This window comes from Schistocerca nitens, chromosome 3 (assembly GCF_023898315.1).
Source record: "Schistocerca nitens isolate TAMUIC-IGC-003100 chromosome 3, iqSchNite1.1, whole genome shotgun sequence".
NCBI classification, from domain to species: Eukaryota; Metazoa; Arthropoda; class Insecta; order Orthoptera; family Acrididae; genus Schistocerca; species Schistocerca nitens.
In genome coordinates, this window is record NC_064616.1 from 181,661,450 (window position 1) to 181,684,835 (window position 23,386).

The following is a 23,386-nucleotide window of genomic DNA, read 5'->3' on the forward strand; positions in this document are numbered from 1 at the left end:
CCAATTCATGCACTTGCACCATTGTTACAACTGATGTGTTGGATGGTGCATTATCCTGGTTAACCACCACTAACGTGCATGCCACCTTGTATTTTTTTTTTTTCAGCCTCTGCAAGACGCAAATGGTCCAACAATGAATCATAATAGGGTCTAGCTATGGTAACATATTTTCCCAATTAATCTATAAGGATTATTCCTTGGGAATCCCATAAAACAGTGGCGATCATCATACAAGCTGTCAAAATTGTCTTTGCCTTTTTTGACGCACTTTCACTAGACTTCATTCATTGTTTTGACTGTGGTGTGTAATGTGGGATCCAAGATACATAAACAGCCACAGATTAACACAAAAAGTCTTGCAGACATCACCAGACATTGTGTTGTGGTGTTGTGCCAAATGCAATTTTGCTCAACTGTGAACAATTGTGGAGTCCGCTTTGCACACAGCTTCTTCATAGCCGATTCTCTGTACAGAATATTATGCACTAGCTCAGTTGAGATGCCTAAAAGATCAGAAAGCTTATGAATTTTTAGTTGTTGGTCTTGCATTACCATATCATGGATTTTATTAATGTCTTCCTTTGTTGCTACTTCCATTAGACAGCAGGAGCGTACTTCACATATTCAGTGCTTATTCAACCACTACATGACTTCTTCCAATCCCGTTTTGATTTGTGTGGCCATCCATCTCATCACATGGAAGTGTTTAATAGCAGCACAAAACACAGTGTTCTCCATTTTTAATTATAGTCGACACACTGACCAATTTAGACAGATGTCAACAATGTACTGTACACTATACATTGTTGAATTTCTTTATACAATCCTTGGAATAATCAGGCTTATCAGTCATGAAAGCTCAACAAAAATGTTCCATTCTTTCATGGAGATTTACCTGTCTTATCAAAAGACCTTCGTACTTAGTAGTTATCCGTCATATATATGACCAGAATGAAAAGGAACAATTTACATTGTTACTGAATCTGGTTTACATAATACCTACTGCGATGGTGTTAGGGATGGTGACTTTCATGTAGTAAGATTTTTTCTAAAATGTGTTATTTTCAACATTAAGTGTATAATTTAATTTAAATTGCTAGTTACTTTTCAGATCTATGTTTGATGTCTCCTTAGGTAGTGACAGGCTGTTAATTTTTTTATTTATTTCAATCACAAATGGTCCTTCAGTTTTTAGTCTCTTGTATAAGGCAAGACTTTGACTTAACAACTTCATATATCCTAGAGTATCAGACTCTGAGAAAAGAGAAACATGTTCTTAACTCTTGTACCTCCTACTTTCTCTTCTAGTGCATGTTATGATTAATTTTAATGCTATGGAGAAGGAAGTTTCATAAAGTGCTTCAAGTGTGCATTTCAGTAAGTCGTACAATCATTTGATCCAATATGCAGCTGAGTTCATAATGTCAGAAATTTCCCAAAAACCCAAGATAATCTTAGGCATTCATTTCTAGAATAGAAGGAGAAGAAACAATTTAAGTTTATATTGACACTTGATATGCCTGTTGTTCTGGTGTAAGTGGTGAAATAATTTTATGGCAGTGTATTTCAAATGTTTCTGAGCTTTAGCTGTCAGTAATAAAGTTGTACTGTTTCTTGTGGCAATGAAGATCTGAGTATTAATATCCATTTCAAACATTGATGGATTACTTAAGACAGATGTCACTAGTGAATATATGTTACAAAGAGATACCAACAAAATGACAGTTTGTGATCATGATGTATTATATTCACCATTTGCATTAAAGTAATAAACACTTTTATTCTTAAGATATAACTCTGTGTGACATGAGTGCAAAAAATGAAAGTTTGTTTATCAAAACACATGGCCCATGTGCTTTGTTAATTTGGAAATAGTATACACCACCTGACAAAAAGTGTAAGGCACCCAGAATGGGAGAAAGAAACAAAATGAAACTTCATGGATTGATACAGTATGTGACGTTATTTCAGATATTACAATATGAGTTCAAATTGATATAGAGCTCACTAATCAGTATGACGTTATATCTCTTCTGGCCTGTATGTATGCACTGACTATGTTTATAATAGTGCATCAAACCTGCTATATCCTCTCCTGGGGAGGGCTTGACAACAGTTGTAACCAGCCTTTGGTCCGAGGTGATCCCACACTTGTTCATCAGGCAGAACTCTGGAATCTTGTTGGCCAAAGGAGTAGCCTACCTCAATATCATGCAGACAGTTCATAGAGACATGTTCCATGTGTGAGTGATGAGTGTCCTGTTGAAATCTGGCCCCGCAATACTGTTGCCTGAGAAGTAACACATGAAGAGGCAGCAAGTTCTTGATGAAATGTTGTGACATCAGAATTCCCTCACTGACTACCAGCTGTAACCAGAAGTCATACCTAACGGCTCTCCAGACTGTGATGCCAAGAATAACACTGCTGTGACTCTATAAAACATCGAAAAAAAGTCACCTCTCTCCAGGTTGCCACCGTACTCAGTAACAGTGATCATTTAGGATAGTGCAGAAACACAATTCATTGTCCAACACAATGCAATGCCATTCATCAGTACTCCGGTCCTCCCATGCACAGCATCATTCCAAACGCAGCTGTTTCGGTTGTGATGTTTACTGATAGCCTAAAAATGGGACAGTAATTGCCTAATCCAGCTGCTACTAGTCTCTGATCAATGGTGCAGGATAACACAGTATGTTGTAGGTAGGCCCTTGTTTGTTCTCAAATAGCAGGTGCAAAGGTGACAGGGTTGTGAAGTGCTTCACATACAGTATGTTGATACTCCCTTGTGGTGGTTACATGTGGTTGACAGGAACCCTGATGCTGAGTATGCTGTCCCTTACACTCCCATGTAGAGCAACAATGGCCCGTTGCCACATCCAAATGCCCCACAAATCTGGATGCTGCTCAGCTCACTGAGCTGGCTGGATGAGAACCCACAATGAGATCACTTTCTAACTCTGTCAGGTGCTGACAATTCTGTCTCATGTAAGTGGCATCTCCATGTCCTTCACGGGAATAACTAAACATCTGATGCAGTTCACTCCCCTTATATACCCTACCAGTCCTGCGCATATGAAATTACATTTACATCTGACCATATCCTCTGGGTGCTTCACTTTTGTTAAGTCAGATTGAGTATTTGATCCACTGCCGCTTTATTCATTTCAAGTTGAATTGAGATATGTGTCACTGTGGTCACATCACTGGATTCATATTTGGTAGGTGTGCAGTTCATATGCCAGTCGTTCTAACCTAGTTTAGGTTTATCTAATTTACTTTCAGGGATTGTCAAGACGTTCCTTTCAGTGAGGACATTGCTGATTCTTCCTTTCTTTTTGTCCTGCCTAGCATGCATATCCAGTGATTTTTATGTTGTTAGACATTAACCTAAAGTGATCTTTTTTTAGTTGTTGCTGTTTATTGTTGATTATTAGAACCTGCAAAATAAATCACCTTGCTTGGAACTGCAATGGTTCCATTCACAACCCAGTTTATAAATTTAATTTCTGGAAACAATGTTATTGTGGTCTTACCAAAAAATATTCATAATACAATTCAATAGCAATTCTCCGGCAAATTATTTCTACATAATTTGTCAGGGAAGAAGTGAGAGTAAACTAAACATAATTCAAATAGTTGTCTGACTGGAAATATTTACTATGATTCACAGTAAAATCAAGAAGAAAGATGATTTAAAAATGTATTGCGCCTCAAATATTGTCTATCATAATTATTTCTCTGTTTATCAGCCTCCTGGTTTGTGAAATAGAGCTCAAAACCTAATGCATATTTCTATAAACTATCCTCCTTTGGCTTGCATTTGCCAAATTGCTTCTTAAGCTATGCTAGTTTGAGTGAACTAGGAAACGTTAATAAGCGAAAATTTTTCAAGAGTGGGTTCTAAATAATGTGAACCCCCATTCTTACTTTTGCTCACTAGGCAATAGGACCACCTATTTGAAAATGGAAGAGCACATATTGGATTAGCTTTTGTAAGTGGATTTAAATTAAAAGGAAGATAAAAGTTAAGAATTTATTGGAAAATTGTTACACATTTCCATAATTAGATGAGCTTATTTGTCAGAATTATGTAAAACAAATTTAAGAGCTAGTTATTCAGACAGAAAGAACATCTGTACCATTTCCATTCAGTATTCACTGCATCAAAAAATTTGCGATTCCAGTTGAAACACAAAGAGCACATAAGTCATTGTTCTACAGTGAAATTATCAGAAAACTTCTTATGCCAAACTGTACAGATAGCATCAACAGAATCGTAATCAAGATCCAGATTGATATCACCTTTGGTGTCTACTTGTGAAGGTTCATGAGCAAAATCATTGTTAGAACTTGAGCTTTTATACTTTCTTTTACCTTTTTCCTCTTAGTGTTGGCAGAATTACTCTTTCATGTTGCTCCACATCTTGAAGCCTCATTTGAAGTGTTTGTGCCTTTAGAAGCATAAAAGATTTCCAGCTTTTTCTTATAAGAAGAAATAGTCAACACCACATTCTCGGGACCCTTCAGTTGAAATTTGGTTGAAATTTTGGCACAGCTTTTACATCCTTGGGCACGTTTATAGGATAGAGCGATGGCATCAGATGTGGAATGCAACGTGGGTTGAGGCTGATCCTCACCAATAGACTGAATCTGGCTGTCAGTGCTATGTGATACAATCCTAAGTGCTAGATCAGCTGTGTCTCTATTTGCAAGTAGTTAAGGCCCACATTGAGCTTCAGAAATAGGCTTTGGTTGGTTAGCATTCAGTTCATGAATACAGTCAGCTTCAATAAATTCTGAGTCATTATAAGGTCAGACACCAGTGCCATGAAAACCATTCAGTGCATTTCTCACGATTGCTGCTCTAACGTATGCTTTGTCCATGAGTTCAGCTACTTCACACTGTGTCACAACTCTACCCTAGTTACTGTAAATCCACCTCTCAGTTTCTTGAATATAAAGTTGTAAATGGCTTCATGGAAGCAATATCTAGAGGTTGCATCCTATGCATGCTATGAGGTGTAATACAGACATGGACAAAATCTTGGAATAGCTCCAGGAGGAACTCCCGTCATTAGCTTCAAGTCCGGCTTTTTTCTGGGGAAAGCTATATTGGAGAGACATACTAGCTGGCACCTGACATGGTGTTCAGATATCCCCTATCTGCCAATGACATTGTAAATTGCCAATTTTCCTTTCACACAAATAAGTTTCAAATTTTTGCTTTGGACACTTGCGATTACAGTTTTGTGTATGTTAAATGTTCTGGTAGGGTTGCACTTGATTTTAGCTGCTCCGCTTTTAGAATACAGAACAATGACTTCACATTGTGTTGAATAAAGCCTAAGTTCCCAGCTCTTGTCAATGATTGTGGTGTTCCTGTTGTTAACTGGGGCCGGCCGCGGTGGTCTAGCGGTTCTAGGCGCGCAGTCGGGAACCGCGCGACTGCTTCGGTCGCAGGTTCGAATTCTGCCTCAGGCATGGATGTGTGTGATGTCCTTAGGTTAGTTAGGTTTAAGTAGTTCTAAGTTCTATGGGACTGATGACCACAGTAGTTAAGTCCCATAGTGCTCAGAGCCATTTGAACCATTTGTTAACTGGGAACTTTTCAAAAATAAGTTAATCCACTTTTAATCTGCCATATTTTCTGGTTTAGAATATGGGCGAGGCAGATTGTTCTTTAAGACAAGCTCAAACACCATCAGCTTTAACTCCTTATGTGTTCAACCAAAAATAATTTTTTCCCCTTCTGCATAGTACTAGATCAGTTCTTTCTCTACTTCACATGTCATCACATGTTTCCTTCCAAGTGTCCACCTCCATTAGCTGAGTGGTCAGTGCGGTGGAATGCCATGCCAAGGGGCCCGGGTTTGATTCCCGGCTGTGGCAGGAGATTTTTTTTCGCTCAGGGACTGGGAGTTGTGTTGCCTTCATCATCATTTCATCCCCATCTCTGACGCACAAGTTGCACAATGTGGCATCAAATGCAGTAAGTACTTGCCCTCTGCTGCCGAACTTCCCCGAATGGGGGACACCTGGCCCTCAATGCTTTATGCTCATTTCCATTTTTCATTCCAAGTTTCTATCTCACAACTGTAGTTTCCTTTTCAGTTTGTCCTTTTGCACATCTTTCAACGTACTCTCAAATTGTTGATCTGGGTACTTCATACATCTTCAATGCTCTCATCATTCCCATTTCTTTTTTTCTGGACAGCCAGACAGAAGTAACTATGACATTTATTGGTTAACAAATTAAAACAATTGCTCCTAATATCGCCTGGTGGTAATATCAGTATCCACTTGATGTGTGATATTGGGAACACAATTCATTCAACAGCAATATACACATGACAGCTCTTCAAACAACTTTCCTGCTTTTTAATAATATGACTGGAATCCTTATTTAATATACTTTCCAATGGTTTAAATGAAGTGTAAACATTTACCTAGTAGTTTCCTTGATTTATTGCAGTCAGTGAAAGTGCTGGACACAGCCTCAAACACTATAGATGCCATACTGTTTCCTCCATCACTCTTAGGAAGCTTGCAATTAACTCTGGTCATTGCAAAATTGCAGAAATTCAAGGTTATCACAGAAGCTCACAGATGACATGAGTAGCAGCTTCAAAATACAAGTAGGAGATAGTGGTGTAGGGGCAGTATCATTTAACACCAGACTGTTACTGGTATCTTATTCATAACATTAATTAAACACTATTGTCAGTATTTCATGAAATGATAAGATAAATTATATGAGATAATTATTTATCTATGATATGTGTGTGTTGCAGACTAACTAAGTACTTCTAAACAGTTACAGGCTACACATTGTACAGTACTTCATCCTATACTTGAAACTCCATACTCACCGTTAACACATAACATAACTTCTCATTTGACAAACATAGAAATTAAACTGTAATAAATGGCCTCCCTTGATGTAAATTTAAATTTTCCAAATGGCTACAGTATATTCACATATCATTGTTCCTTATAGCACTATGTATCAGTGACTGTTACATAAAAATTTGTGAAAATTAGATCATCATAAAGGATGGAAGGGCTGAAATGGACATTATGCTATAGATTATGTAAACCACCATAAATCAGCAGTTATGGCTACATGATTATACATTCTGTTTCACTTATAGAATTCATACACTGTGAAGCCTTCACTTATTGCAGCCAAGACCTTTAAATATTGTAGTGCAAATGAAAGAGGACTTTGATATAGTCCTACTGTAGAGAATCTCCCTCCAGAGGTTGGCACATAATTGTATTCAAAACAATATCCATTCACATATAATACCAGATGTTTCACTTTCTTTACATAGCTTAATAATTCTAGGAGTAATATAGCTTATTGATATTATGAAAAACATTCCCCACAACCCAAGTGGTGTGCAATTATTTTCTTTTAAAATATATGTGGAACTATTGATGCAAATAATTGTTGATCTTTAAACAGGGGAATATCCATGATGGAATGTAACAATATTATGAAAAGGATAGTCGGTACTCACATGATAGTTGAGATGCTGAGTCACAGATAGGCACAGCAAAGAGACTGTCTGAAAATGAGCTTTCAGTCAATTAGGCCTTCAATGGAAACAGACAACACGCACACACAGACCCTAACCTCTGCCAGCGCCTGGCTTCAGTAGCCAGAGACTGTGGTCATGTGTGTGTGAGTTGCAATTGCTTAAGTGTGGGAGTGTATGTTTTCTATTTCCAACAAAGGGCTAGTTGGCCGAAAGCTCACTTCCTGACAGTCTTCTACTTGTGCCTATCTGCGACTCGGCATCTCAGCTGAATGGAGTGTAGCAGATAATATTTTCAGTTACTAATCTTTCTTACACAGTCAGTAAAAATGAAGAGTTTACAGAAATGCATTGTCTTGATTAGGGGCAGTTGTTATGTGTAGTAAGAGAAGTAACAGTTTTGATCTAATGAAACTATGTGGTTCCAGAGACCATTTCAGTTCTCGAAAATCTATCAAACAATGAAACTCCAGGATGGAATATCAACAACTATAGGAAAAGTATCGATTGCTACTTGCTGTTAACATGACCCATTGAGTTGCAGACAGGCACAACAACACATTACAGCTTTTGGCCACAGACTTCTTCATCAAAGTAAACACACACAACCATACTCACACAAGCAAGCACACCACATACACACATGACCACTACCACCACCAGCACCTCACACCAGAATCACATCAATGATGTTCATATACATACTGAAGTGACAAATGAAAATTTGTTCTGAGGCCAGGATTCGAACCTGGATCTCCTCCTCACTATGCAGATGTACTAACCACTACACCACACTGGTACAGTGGCTTTGCACAACTGCTCACCCAACCCTGGCATGCCTCCCTCCTCAATCCCAGTTCCGTATTATGCCTCAGCCCAATTAGTATTCCCCCTAAACTAGGAACGCCAAGTTAGCTGAGGAGTCAACAGGAATTTGGATTGAGGAGGGAGGCTTGCAGGGTTGTCCTCACAGTTGAGTAAGCTCACTGTGCCAAGGTGGTGTAGTGGTAGCATGTCTGCCTAGTAAGCAGGTGATCTGGGTTTGAATCCCAGCCTTGGTGCAAATGAATTAATATATTTTTAGAGTAAGAAAGAAAATTATAATCAGGTGACTTATTTTTCAAATGAACCCGTATGACCAGTGTGGTTCTTAATTGTCATTTTCTTCTGTGCTGTATGCTTACCCTTATACAGCAGATTTCTGGTGGGAAGGGGGCGGGGGGGGGGGGGGGGGGTGAGGAAAGAGAAAGAGAGATAAGAAATGCAAAAGCATAGTATCCTATAACAACAAATTCAATGGGTAACAACTGAAATCACTCACATATATGAGGGAATGTAGACTGTATACAGAGAAGGACAGCATGAATTGGGACAGGTATTTTTGACTTACAAGAGGGAATCATAAAAAGTTCTTAAAATTAAACTTAAAACAGTTTTGATCCCAATAGAACATTTATTAAAAGTTTGCAACTGATTTCAGCCAAAAAACTACCATCTTCAGACCATATACACTGATAGGTAAGTACAATTCCAATATAGAAGGAAACATACCTTGTACTTATCTTATTGTATCTGAAGGTAATTGCTATTTGTCTGAAACTGTTTAAAATTTGTTAGAAAATGTTTGGTTATGATCAAAACTGTTTTAATTTTAATTTTAAAGTGCTCCATGAAGATCACTGTTCTATTCTCCATTAAAACGCTTTCTAGAATTACATAATACAAATGCTGTAAAACCTGACCTGACAGATGCCTGAGGATAGACATCAACTATCCTATATAAGCCTTCTTATCATGTCTCAGACAACAGTATTAAATGAAAAATGTAGAGATATAGTTGAAGGCCTGTGTATTGTTCCTGTGGGGCTCTATAACCCAAATGAGACTTATTACGGAGCAGACACACACAAATGTGAAAGGAATGGTAGGAGAACCTAATATGGGGCATAATGGGAGTACCCTCTGGTACGTACTTCACAGTATTTTGGGGAGTGAGATTATAGATGTAGACATAGATCTCTTTATTTTAAAAACAATTGTACGCCTTTAGTCTCACGCTTTCAGCTGCATTGTGTTTCAAAAAGATATTCCTGAGCCCATACCGTGAGAAGCTGGGTTACCTCCTAATATTATGTTGGACCTCCATTTGCCCTGTTTAGTGCAGCAACTCAACATGACATTGAACTCAACAACTCGTAGGAAGTCGCCTGCAGAAATATTGAGCCATGCTGCCTCTATAGCCATCCATATTATGATAATGTTGCCAGTGGAGGACCTTATGCATGGTCTGTCCTCTCGATGATGTCCCATAAATGTTTGATGGGATTAATGTTGAGGCATTGGAGTGGCCAAACCATTTCCTCAAATTGTCCAGAATGTTCTTCCTACCAGTTGTGAGCAACTGTGGCCCAATGACATGGTGCATTGTTACCCATAAAAATTTGGACACAAATGGCAGAAAATGACCTCCAAATAGCCAAACGTAACCATTTCCAGTTAATGATAAGTTCAGCTGTCCCAGAGAACACTGTCCATTCCATGTAAACACAGCACACACAATTATGGAGTTGCCTCCAGCTTGCACAGTGCTTTATTGACAACTTGGATTCATGGCTTCCATGGGATCTGTGCCACACTCAAACCCTACCATCAGCTCTTACCAACTTAAACCAGGACTCATGTGACCAGGTCATAGTTTTTCAATAATCTGTTGTGGTCACAAGCCAAGGAGAGGCACTTCAAGGGATGCCATGCTGTTAGCAAAGGCACTCGCTTTGGTCGTCTGTTGCAATAACCCATTAATGCCAAAATTCACTGCACTGTCCTAACAGATAAGTTTCTTGTACATGCCACAAACATTTCTGCAGTTATTTCACACAGTGTTGCCTGTCTGTTAGCACTGACAACTATAAGCAAACTCTGCTGTTCTTGATTATTAAGTAAAGGCCTTGTTACCTTCAAGAAGAGCGTTTAGTTGCTGAATTTTGTATGGTTTCATGTGTAAACACCAACACAATACACGCCAGATGGACATTGGGGGCTGAAACTGTGGGGAATGTGTTCAACATCTGTCTCAAACAATTGCGGATGGCCCAGCAATTTACCTTTACATAAACAATCTGTTCCTTGGAATTGCCCATGCCATCATCTAATGCTCTGTACTGTAGGAGGATCCACACCATATCTAGTACAAAAGTCACGCTAAACCGTTGTTACTGAACTGCACTGCATAAAACATAGAACAGGAAATCCCTTCTGTTGTTCTGACACCATGTCTGCAAGAACTAGACAGTTGCTTGTGTATGAACTGCTGGTACCTAGCAGGAAGCATGTAAAACTCGATAATTTGCTTCTTTCATCAGTATGTTGTTCATGCATACATCTCAAATAACATAAATCGGATGATTCTTTTTGACACATCCTGTATAATTTAAAACATAGATAGACAAAGTTTGCTTGTAGATCTGAGAGGGAAACTTGCATTACATTGCTTCCTGGAGAAGATATATGTCTTTCAAATGACCGTAGCAAAGCAGTGTGAATTATGGTACGATATGCGTATGATATTACATTTCACATCATTGATAGTCAAGTATTTTATCTCAGTGGATGGTGCTTTAATTACTGAACCTAGTCATATGTACCTTTTTAATTAATATCAATATTGCGGTCACTACATGCCAGTGATGATACAATTTCAAAATCTCACACCTTTGACAGTGTGATAGCTCATGTTACATGGAACTATAGCCTGCACCCACCATTAACATTATTTCACTTTGCACCTTGACTTTGAACAAACCTCTGGAGACAATAGCTATACAGTAGCTATACAGGCATGTAAATAATTGGAATGCTGCTTCTTTCATTTGTTTCCCGTGTGTTCTCTCTCTCTCCCGCTCTCTCTCTCTCTCTCTCTCTCTCTCTCTCTCTCTCTCTCTCTCTCCCTCTCTCTCTCTCTCTGTCTGTAAAGTAAGTTTGTGAACGGGCCTGTTTATCCAGCTGGAATGTTTTCTGCATCTGGTCAGACTCTCATCCCATCCCTATAGGCTAGCAACAAAAGAGCAGCCTGTATTAAATAAAGCTTGTCATTCCCTAGGCTTATTTGTCATTTTCATAGTGCTTGGTTTTCATTCTACTGTCTTCTCTGAAAATTCACTGAGAAATTTAGGAATTAGTGTATGTAAAAATATGAATGCTTTTACCCAACTATTTTTTGTTGAGGGGGGGGGGGGATTTTATGATCTGATGATATTGTCTCACTTGGATCTGCAGCTACTAGACAATAGGAGAATGTTTGCCAAAGGTATACTACACAGACTACAAATCCATTGTTTATATTCTCTTGATTACAGAGAAGGAAAATTTCTAAAGTTATAAAGCAGCAAATTTTCAAAACTCATTCTTATGGATAGATAAAATCCACATGGTACAGTGGCACTAGATACCAATAGTAGTTTAAATTTAATGTGTGGAATGGAATTTTAAGTGCGTCCTTGATACATCCAAATTTCTAACTGGCATGTATTACAGATACTGTGTATAGAACATGTTTTTAAAAATAAAATATAGAACCACTGCTTTGTGTATGAGAAAGCTCCAATATTGTTTCAGGTACACAGGAACATATCTGCAATTACTGGTGGATTAGTACAGAAAAATCAGTTCCGTGGAAAAGAGATTCCCCTTAACATCATTTCTTTTCAATATGTGTTGTAATCCAGTTTAAACTTATGTAATGAAAATGTATCAATTAAATAAATGAGTTTTTCATAAGGACAATATCAATTCATTGAATATTGATTATTGTATCACTGGGTGGAGTATTGGTGTTTGCTATAATCAGAACACTCAACATTTCAAATTGTAACTCTTAAATATAATCATGTGATATATAGTTGTTCAACAGGTGCTTGTGAAATTTCTCTATGGCTTCTTTGTCAGGAAGCTGATTAAGGTTTACATTGCAATCAAAATAACATTCCTTCAGCTATTCATATCTTCATCACTTGTTGTTACCCGTCATTCCCTTGTAAAATTTAAAAGAGAACTTTGTATAATATACATTGTTTTCACAGGATCTGATAAGCAATGGTAAAAGAAAGGTGAGTTCATGATACTGTTAAGATTGCTAATTCTTTTCTATGAGAGGATATCATAATATACAATGAACAGCCCACCCTCACCTGACACACACACACACACACACACACACACACACACACACACACACACACACACACACACACACACAGATACACACAATCCGTAATGTATAAGAAATGCTACACAGAATTTACCAACATTAGTAAATCCTTGTAAAGCTACAAGGAACAACTGATAATTCTGTGTATAATTAACACACATGAGTTTTAGAAGAGAATTGTAATGATACTGTGTACCATATCCCACATTTGATACTGTACCCTGCAGAGTGCTGAGTGGAAAACCATGTTACCATAAACTGTTACGGCTGGTCTTAGATTTTGTCCCCTTTGCTGAATATGAGTTCAGTATTGTGTTATACTCAATGAATAATATGTCAGCTATTTTCAAATGAACATTATTTCAGAGATAGTGATGAATGCAGCTTTGATTACTAGAAATTCTGATGCTGTGAGACTTTCCCCATCATGCTTTGCTGTGGCTAGCTGAGGGCCCCACAAAGTCACTTTAGTTTATAGTCTTTCAGACATTAGTAATCTTATTAATAAGATAATACAGAGCAATTTTGAGCATCTCTCTTAGTGATTGTCAATTTGGTCATTATGCAAGTAATTAGTTATATCATATCAATGTGTCTGTGTCACTATACGCTTTCCCAGTCAAAGAGAAGCAACAGTTTGTATGTGTGCTATAATGTCTTGTTTATTTCTGTGGAGTAAGAGGAACTGTTTACAATTCCATACTACTCAATTAGTCACAGCATTGTCACCAGTAACGTATCCAGCTCTGTTGTGCATCTCACTGACCAATTAAAGTACTCGGTAGTGAATCCACTTTATAAAAAGGGAGACAGGGATGATGTTAACATTTATATACCTATTTCTATGCCATCAGCGTTTGCTAAAGTTATCGAGAAAGTTGTATATACAAGGTTACTGGAGCATTTAAATTCACATAATTTGCTGTCAAATGAACAGTTTGCTTTTAGAAATGGTTTAACAACTGAAAATGCTATTCTCTTTACTCTGTGAAGTTTTTTACTGATTAAATAAAAGGTTGCGAATGCTAGGTGTTTTCTTTGATTTAACGAAGGCTTTTGACTGTGTTGACCACAAAATATTACTGCAGAAATTGGACCATTATGGATTAAGGAGAGTAGCTTATAATTGGTTCACCTCTTACTTTAAGAACAGAAAGCAGAAGGTAATTCTCCGCAATATTGAGAGTGGTAGTGATGTTCAGTCCCAATGGGGCACTGTTAAGTGGGGCGTTTCCCAAGGGTCGGTGCTGGGGCTACTGCTGTTTCTTATTTATATAAATGATATGCCTTCTAGTATGGCAGGTGATTCAAAAATATTTCTGTTTGCTGATGACACCAGCTTGGTAGTGAAGGATCTTGTGTGTAATATTGAAACATTATCGAATAATGTAGTTCATGAAATAAGTTCGTGGCTTGTGGCAAATAATTTGATGCTAAGTCACAGTAAGACTCAGTTTTTACAGTTTCTAACTCACTATTCAACAAGAACCGATATATTGATCAGACAGAATGGGCATATTATAAGCGAGATGGAACAGTTCAAGTTCCTAGTCATTCGGATAGATAGTAAGCTGTTGTGGAAAGTCCATTTTCAGGATATTGTTCAGAAACTAAATGCTGCTTTATTTACCATTAGAACTGTATCTGAAATAAGTAACAGTTCAACACGAAAAGTAGTCTAATTCACATATTTTCATATGCTTATGTCATATGGTATTATTCTTTGGGGTAATTCTTCTGATTCAAAAAGGGTATTTTTGGCTCAAAAATGGGCTGTTCGAGCTATATGTGGTGTAAGTTCGAGAACCTCTTGTCAATCCCTATTCAATAATCTGGAAATTCTGACATTGCCCTCACAGTATATATTTTCTTTAATGTCATTTGTTGTTAGCAATATTAGTTTATTCCCAAGAGTTAGCAGCTTTCACTCAGTTAATACTAGGCAGAAATCAAATCTGCATGTGGAATGCACTTCCTTGACTCTCGATCAGAAAGGAGTGCACTATTCTGCTGCATCCATTTTCAATAAGCTACCACAAGAACTCAAAAATCTTAGCAGTAGTCCAAACACTTTCAAGTCCAAACTGAAGAGTTTCCTCATGGCTCACTCCTTCTATTCTGTTGAGTAGGTGGAAATAATTCAGATGGTGCCAGCTGTGAGGTAGTCATTAAAGTAAAGCACATCATACTGAGCAGAATATTCTGCAACTAAGTGATCCAGCTGCACCTTAGCCACAGATTGCCGGTGGCCATTCATGCAGACAACTTGGTAGTTTCATACCCATGCAGATAGCCGCAGAGTGGTTGCAGCATAGTTTGTAGATGACATGGCTACTTTTACAAGTAGTCCTTACTTTTGTGATGAAGAAGATGCCTGTGACAGGACTGGAGTAGGTTATACTGGGAGGATTTATGGGATAGGTTTTGCATTTAGGTCTATTGCAGGGATATGATCCTTGATGCAAGGGTTTGGGACAAGGGACAGAGCAGGGATGGGCAGAGAAATCGCGTAGGGTTGGCGGGCAGCAGTATATCATGGTGGAAGGGGTGGTGAGTGTAGTAGGTAGGATATTTCTACTTTCCAGTCATGGCTAGGGGTATTCAGAACACTGGTGGAAAATGTGATTGACTTGCTCCAGCTCTTAGTGGTATTGAGCCTTGAGGCTAGCTCTCCATTATGGCCAGACAGTGGATATTTTTTTCTTCATTATTACAGTCTATTTACCTGAAAAACTAAAATAGGGCACACAAATCACATTTCCTTCAATAGCAATATATTTATTAACTATGTATTTCTAGTACTTAATTCTTTTAGTACCACAACTACGTCTGCTAATACAAAAACTACAAAAAATCTCTTAATGAGTTACCCAACAACTATTACTAATTTAAACCCTACTGAATCTGTTGTCTGTTAGTTAATTTATTTTGATGTGCTTAAGTTGTAGATGGTTATTTCCGCTATGGAATCCATCCTTATATACAATGGATATGTGAGAGATGTTAGGTAAGTGGAGAGACGACGTATGGGAGATCTGTTTCTGGGTGAGGTTGAGAGATTAGTTTCGGTCTGTGAAGGCCTCAGTGAGATTCTTGGCATAGTTGGAGAGGGACTATATGACGCTAAAGATGTGATAAACATTGGTACTGAAGCTGTATGGAAGGGACTTCTTGGTATGAAATGGATGTCAGCTGTCAGAATGGAGGTAATGTTTGTGGTTGACACATCTGATGCAGACAGAGGTACTGATGTATCCTTGAGGTGAAGGTCGACATCAAGGAAGTTGGCAGGTTGTATTGAGGAGGACCAGGTGAAATGACTGGAGAGGTGGTGTTGAGATTCTGGAAACATGTGAACAGGGTTTTTTCACCCTTGGTCCAGATCACAAAAATGTCATCAGTTAATCTGAACCAGGTGATTGATTTTAGATTCTGGGGGGTTAAGAAGCACTCCCCTTCATAGCCTGTGAATACGTTGGCATAGGATGCTTACTTGTGGTTGCCCCGTTGCTATACAATAGGTTCATTTGTAGTTGATCCCTTCAAAGGAGTAATAATTGTGGGTGAGAATAAAATTGATCACAGTGACCGGAGAGGAGATTATAGGTTTGAAGATGGTTTGGCATTGGTAAAGTTAATGTTCAATGGTAGCAGGGCCATTGTCATTTGGGATGTTGGTGTAGAGGAAGGTGGCATTGATTGAGATGAGCAGGGCTCTGAGTGTTGAAGAAAGAGGAACTGTGCAGAGTTGGCAGTGGATGTCGTTAGTGTCTTTTTTATTTGAGGGTAGGTTACAGGTTATAGGCTGCATGTAGTGCTGCACAAGAGGAGAGGTGCCCTCTGTGTGGCAGTAGGGCAGCCTGAGTGGTTGGGTTTATAGACTTCAGAAAGAATGTAGAAGGTAGCAGTGTGGGGAGTGGTGGTGTTGAGGAGAGAGACAGACTCAAGGGAGAGCCTCTGGGATGGACTTAAGGTATGAGGAGGGACTAGTGATCATGCTGGATTTCTGGAATAGACTCTTTGTGACAGGGTTTTTAGGTGGGTAGATCAGACAGCTGGTGGATCCCCTCTGCTAGGTAATACCTGCAGTTCATAACCAGAGTGGTGGAGCTTTTGTTGGCTGGTAGCATCATAAGCTTGGGATCGGATTTTAAGTGATGGAGTGAGGTTCTTGCTGTGGATATAATGTTGGTTTCCCCAATGAGGGATATGGCGAATGTTGCCTCACCATGCCCATACTGATAAAGACTTGATATACTACACGACTGGCCATTAAAGTTGCTACACCATGAGGATGAAGTGCTACAGACGCGAAATTTAACCGATAGGAAGAAGATGCTGTGATATGCAAATGATTAGCTTTTCAGAACATTCACACAAGGTTGGTGTCGGTGGCGACACCTACAATGTGTTGACATGAGGAAAGTTTCCAACCGATTTCTCATACACAAACAGCAGTTGACCAGCGTTGCCTGGTGAAACGCTGCTGTGATGCCTCGTGTAAGGAAGAGAAATACATACCATCATGTTTCCGACTTTGATAAAGGTCGGATTGTAGCCTATCGCGATTGCAGTTTATCATATTGTGACATTGCTGCTCGTGTTGGTCGAGATCCAATGACTGTTAGCAGAATATGGAATCGGTGGGTTCAGGAGGGTAATACAAAATGCCGTGCTGGATCCCAGTGGCCTTGTATCACTAGCAGTTGAGATGACAGGCATCTTATCCGCATGGTTGTAATGGATCGTGCAGCCACGTCTTGATCCCAGAGTCAATAGATGGGGATGTCTGCAAGACAACAACCATCTGCACGAACAGTCTGACGATGTTTGCAGTGGCATGGACTATCAGCTCGGAGACTGTGGCTGCGGTTACCCTTGACGCTGCATCACAGACAGGAGTGCCTGCGATGGTGTACTCAATGACAAACCTGGGTGCATGAATGGCAAAACTTCATTTTTTCGGATTAATCCCGGTTCTGTTTACAGCGTCATGATTTTCGCATACATTTTTGGTGATATCGCAGTGAACGCACATTGGAAGTGTGTATTTGTCATAGCCCTACTGGCGTATCACCCGGCATGATGTTACGGGGTGCCATTGGTTACACATCTCAGTCACCTCTTGTTTGCATTGACGGAACTTTGAACAGTGAACGTTACATTGCAGATGTGTTACGACCCGTGGATCTACCCTTCATTCGATCCCTGCGAAACCCTACATTTCAGCTGGATAATGCATGACCGCATGTTGCAGGTCCTGTACGGGCCTTTCTGGATACAGAAAATGTTTGAATGGTGCCCTGGCCAGCACATTCTCCAGATCTCTCACCAATTGAAAACGTCTGGTCAATGGTGGCTGAGCAACTGGCTCGTCACAATACGCCATTCACTGCTCTTGATAAACTGTTGTATCATGTTGAAACTACATGGGCAGCTGTACATATACACGCCATCCAAGCTCTGTTTGACTGAATGCCCAGGTGTATCAAGGCCGTTATTACGGCCAGAGGTGGTTGTTCTGGGTACTGATTTCTCAGGATCTATGCACCCAAACTGCGTGAAAATGTAATCCCATGTCAGTTCTAGTATAATATATTTGTCCAGTGTCCAATGAATACCTGTTTATCATCTGAATTTCTTCTTGGTGTAGCAATTTTAATGGCCAGTAGTGTAGATGTTTCAGTCTCTTAGTGAGTGTGGCGTCCGCCCCCCGTAGCTGAGTGTTCAGCGTGACAGACTGTCAATCATAAGGGCCTGGGTTCGATTCACAGCTCGGTCAGAGATTTTCTCCGCTCAGGGACTGGCTGTTGTTTCTTCCTAATCAACATCATTTCATCCCCATCAACACGCAAGTCTCCGAAGTGGCGTCAAATCGAAAGACTTGCACCAGGCGAACGGTTTACCCAACGGGAGACCCTCATCACACGCCATTATTATTATTATTATTATTATTATTATTATTATTATTAGTGAGTGTGGGCCCTATATGTTCCTTGGATGCTTGTCATGCCAAAGTTAACATTAAAATAATAAGGTACAGCAAGATATGCTGTCAAGTTAGCCATATTTTAGAAGCATTTCAGCAGTGTAATTTGACATTTTCTTCAGTTTTATAATTTAAAAAATGTAATAAGATTATTCTTGGTGTGCAGTCATAAACAATGAATGATTGAGAAAGCACTGGTGCAGCAGAGACTGCAGTGTTCAATCGTTCTTCAGTTGCTCCTGTTTACTTGGAGCCTCAGATATAATTTACACATGATCATTGCAAATGATAACTGAGTCTTGTGGTAGCATTCTAGCTTCCCGAGCATGGGGTCCCGGGTCCCAGCGGGGTCAGGTATTATCCCTGCCTCGAGATGACTAGGTGTTGTTGTACCATCTTCATCATGATCATTCATCCCCATTATGGGCGGAGGAAGGCAATGGCAAACCACCTCCACTAGGACCTTGCCTATTACGGCGGTGCGGGTCTCCCGCATTGTTCCCTACACTCTGTCATGGAGTATGGGACACCATCGTCATCATCATCATCATCACCATGATCAACTGGAGACTATTATTCTCATAAAAATGCTAAGTGTTAATGAGGTAAACTGCTGTGTACAAGTAAAACTGGTAATTGTGGAAAACAAAATAACTGCCAAATAGTAAAACCAGCCTGCTGAAAAGAAAATGTTGTTTACCATACTTAACATATTCCTACAGGATAGTGTATCAGAGCAGTGCAGAGAGTAAGGGCACTGTGAGATATACTTCACAAGGAACTCCTGTTAGTAAAGGTTAAGGTACATCTATTTCTGTTTATGTTTTAACAACCCAACAGGACCATTATACAAGTGTAGGATCCTTATTTGAGGACATGTGAAAGGGTTCTCATCTGAACTATAGAAATGTTCCAAAATAATGTGATAAGAAGGATGTAGCACTACACCCAAATGACTTCATCATGTTACAAAATATGAAAAGAGTCTGAGATGGTGTTTTGGTATGTCTGGTAAAAAAAATGAGAAAAAATGTTTATTTCTTAAACAACTCTTCTTACTTCTGGACTTAGTCTCCTTTGACGGATATACATTTGGTCCAATGATCCTCCAGCATTTTCATTCCATAATAAAAATATGTTTTGTCAAAATCTACAAATTACTCATTGACAGCAACTATCACTTCTTCAGCTGACGACAATTTCTTCCTAGCAAGCCAAAGTGGCAAATCAGGGAATAGGAAGAAGTCACTTGTGGCAAAGTCTGGTGAACAGGGGGATGAAGAACCAATTCGAAGCCCAATTCATGCACTTGCACCATTGTTACAACTGATGTGTTGGATGGTGCATTATCCTGGTTAACCACCACTAACGTGCATGCCACCTTGTATTTTTTTTTTTTCAGCCTCTGCAAGACGCAAATGGTCCAACAATGAATCATAATAGGGTCTAGCTATGGTAACATATTTTCCCAATTAATCTATAAGGATTATTCCTTGGGAATCCCATAAAACAGTGGCGATCATCATACAAGCTGTCAAAATTGTCTTTGCCTTTTTTGACGCACTTTCACTAGACTTCATTCATTGTTTTGACTGTGGTGTGTAATGTGGGATCCAAGATACATAAACAGCCACAGATTAACACAAAAAGTCTTGCAGACATCACCAGACATTGTGTTGTGGTGTTGTGCCAAATGCAATTTTGCTCAACTGTGAACAATTGTGGAGTCCGCTTTGCACACAGCTTCTTCATAGCCGATTCTCTGTACAGAATATTATGCACTAGCTCAGTTGAGATGCCTAAAAGATCAGAAAGCTTATGAATTTTTAGTTGTTGGTCTTGCATTACCATATCATGGATTTTATTAATGTCTTCCTTTGTTGCTACTTCCATTAGACAGCAGGAGCGTACTTCACATATTCAGTGCTTATTCAACCACTACATGACTTCTTCCAATCCCGTTTTGATTTGTGTGGCCATCCATCTCATCACATGGAAGTGTTTAATAGCAGCACAAAACACAGTGTTCTCCATTTTTAATTATAGTCGACACACTGACCAATTTAGACAGATGTCAACAATGTACTGTACACTATACATTGTTGAATTTCTTTATACAATCCTTGGAATAATCAGGCTTATCAGTCATGAAAGCTCAACAAAAATGTTCCATTCTTTCATGGAGATTTACCTGTCTTATCAAAAGACCTTCGTACTTAGTAGTTATCCGTCATATATATGACCAGAATGAAAAGGAACAATTTACATTGTTACTGAATCTGGTTTACATAATACCTACTGCGATGGTGTTAGGGATGGTGACTTTCATGTAGTAAGATTTTTTCTAAAATGTGTTATTTTCAACATTAAGTGTATAATTTAATTTAAATTGCTAGTTACTTTTCAGATCTATGTTTGATGTCTCCTTAGGTAGTGACAGGCTGTTAATTTTTTTATTTATTTCAATCACAAATGGTCCTTCAGTTTTTAGTCTCTTGTATAAGGCAAGACTTTGACTTAACAACTTCATATATCCTAGAGTATCAGACTCTGAGAAAAGAGAAACATGTTCTTAACTCTTGTACCTCCTACTTTCTCTTCTAGTGCATGTTATGATTAATTTTAATGCTATGGAGAAGGAAGTTTCATAAAGTGCTTCAAGTGTGCATTTCAGTAAGTCGTACAATCATTTGATCCAATATGCAGCTGAGTTCATAATGTCAGAAATTTCCCAAAAACCCAAGATAATCTTAGGCATTCATTTCTAGAATAGAAGGAGAAGAAACAATTTAAGTTTATATTGACACTTGATATGCCTGTTGTTCTGGTGTAAGTGGTGAAATAATTTTATGGCAGTGTATTTCAAATGTTTCTGAGCTTTAGCTGTCAGTAATAAAGTTGTACTGTTTCTTGTGGCAATGAAGATCTGAGTATTAATATCCATTTCAAACATTGATGGATTACTTAAGACAGATGTCACTAGTGAATATATGTTACAAAGAGATACCAACAAAATGACAGTTTGTGATCATGATGTATTATATTCACCATTTGCATTAAAGTAATAAACACTTTTATTCTTAAGATATAACTCTGTGTGACATGAGTGCAAAAAATGAAAGTTTGTTTATCAAAACACATGGCCCATGTGCTTTGTTAATTTGGAAATAGTATACACCACCTGACAAAAAGTGTAAGGCACCCAGAATGGGAGAAAGAAACAAAATGAAACTTCATGGATTGATACAGTATGTGACGTTATTTCAGATATTACAATATGAGTTCAAATTGATATAGAGCTCACTAATCAGTATGACGTTATATCTCTTCTGGCCTGTATGTATGCACTGACTATGTTTATAATAGTGCATCAAACCTGCTATATCCTCTCCTGGGGAGGGCTTGACAACAGTTGTAACCAGCCTTTGGTCCGAGGTGATCCCACACTTGTTCATCAGGCAGAACTCTGGAATCTTGTTGGCCAAAGGAGTAGCCTACCTCAATATCATGCAGACAGTTCATAGAGACATGTTCCATGTGTGAGTGATGAGTGTCCTGTTGAAATCTGGCCCCGCAATACTGTTGCCTGAGAAGTAACACATGAAGAGGCAGCAAGTTCTTGATGAAATGTTGTGACATCAGAATTCCCTCACTGACTACCAGCTGTAACCAGAAGTCATACCTAACGGCTCTCCAGACTGTGATGCCAAGAATAACACTGCTGTGACTCTATAAAACATCGAAAAAAAGTCACCTCTCTCCAGGTTGCCACCGTACTCAGTAACAGTGATCATTTAGGATAGTGCAGAAACACAATTCATTGTCCAACACAATGCAATGCCATTCATCAGTACTCCGGTCCTCCCATGCACAGCATCATTCCAAACGCAGCTGTTTCGGTTGTGATGTTTACTGATAGCCTAAAAATGGGACAGTAATTGCCTAATCCAGCTGCTACTAGTCTCTGATCAATGGTGCAGGATAACACAGTATGTTGTAGGTAGGCCCTTGTTTGTTCTCAAATAGCAGGTGCAAAGGTGACAGGGTTGTGAAGTGCTTCACATACAGTATGTTGATACTCCCTTGTGGTGGTTACATGTGGTTGACAGGAACCCTGATGCTGAGTATGCTGTCCCTTACACTCCCATGTAGAGCAACAATGGCCCGTTGCCACATCCAAATGCCCCACAAATCTGGATGCTGCTCAGCTCACTGAGCTGGCTGGATGAGAACCCACAATGAGATCACTTTCTAACTCTGTCAGGTGCTGACAATTCTGTCTCATGTAAGTGGCATCTCCATGTCCTTCACGGGAATAACTAAACATCTGATGCAGTTCACTCCCCTTATATACCCTACCAGTCCTGCGCATATGAAATTACATTTACATCTGACCATATCCTCTGGGTGCTTCACTTTTGTTAAGTCAGATTGAGTATTTGATCCACTGCCGCTTTATTCATTTCAAGTTGAATTGAGATATGTGTCACTGTGGTCACATCACTGGATTCATATTTGGTAGGTGTGCAGTTCATATGCCAGTCGTTCTAACCTAGTTTAGGTTTATCTAATTTACTTTCAGGGATTGTCAAGACGTTCCTTTCAGTGAGGACATTGCTGATTCTTCCTTTCTTTTTGTCCTGCCT

General features: G+C 39.0%; 1 long non-coding RNA gene and 1 other non-coding gene across 2 annotated transcripts in view; both read left to right on the forward strand.

The window, feature by feature from the left end:
* LOC126249541 (uncharacterized) overlaps window positions 1–23,386 on the forward strand; it is a 271,919-nt gene that overhangs the window by 123,420 nt on the left and 125,113 nt on the right. The gene's annotated exons all lie outside the window — the stretch shown is intronic.
* On the forward strand, window positions 8,536–8,606 carry Trnat-agu (transfer RNA threonine (anticodon AGU)). Its single transcript has one exon. It is a non-coding gene; the product is annotated as a tRNA-Thr (tRNA).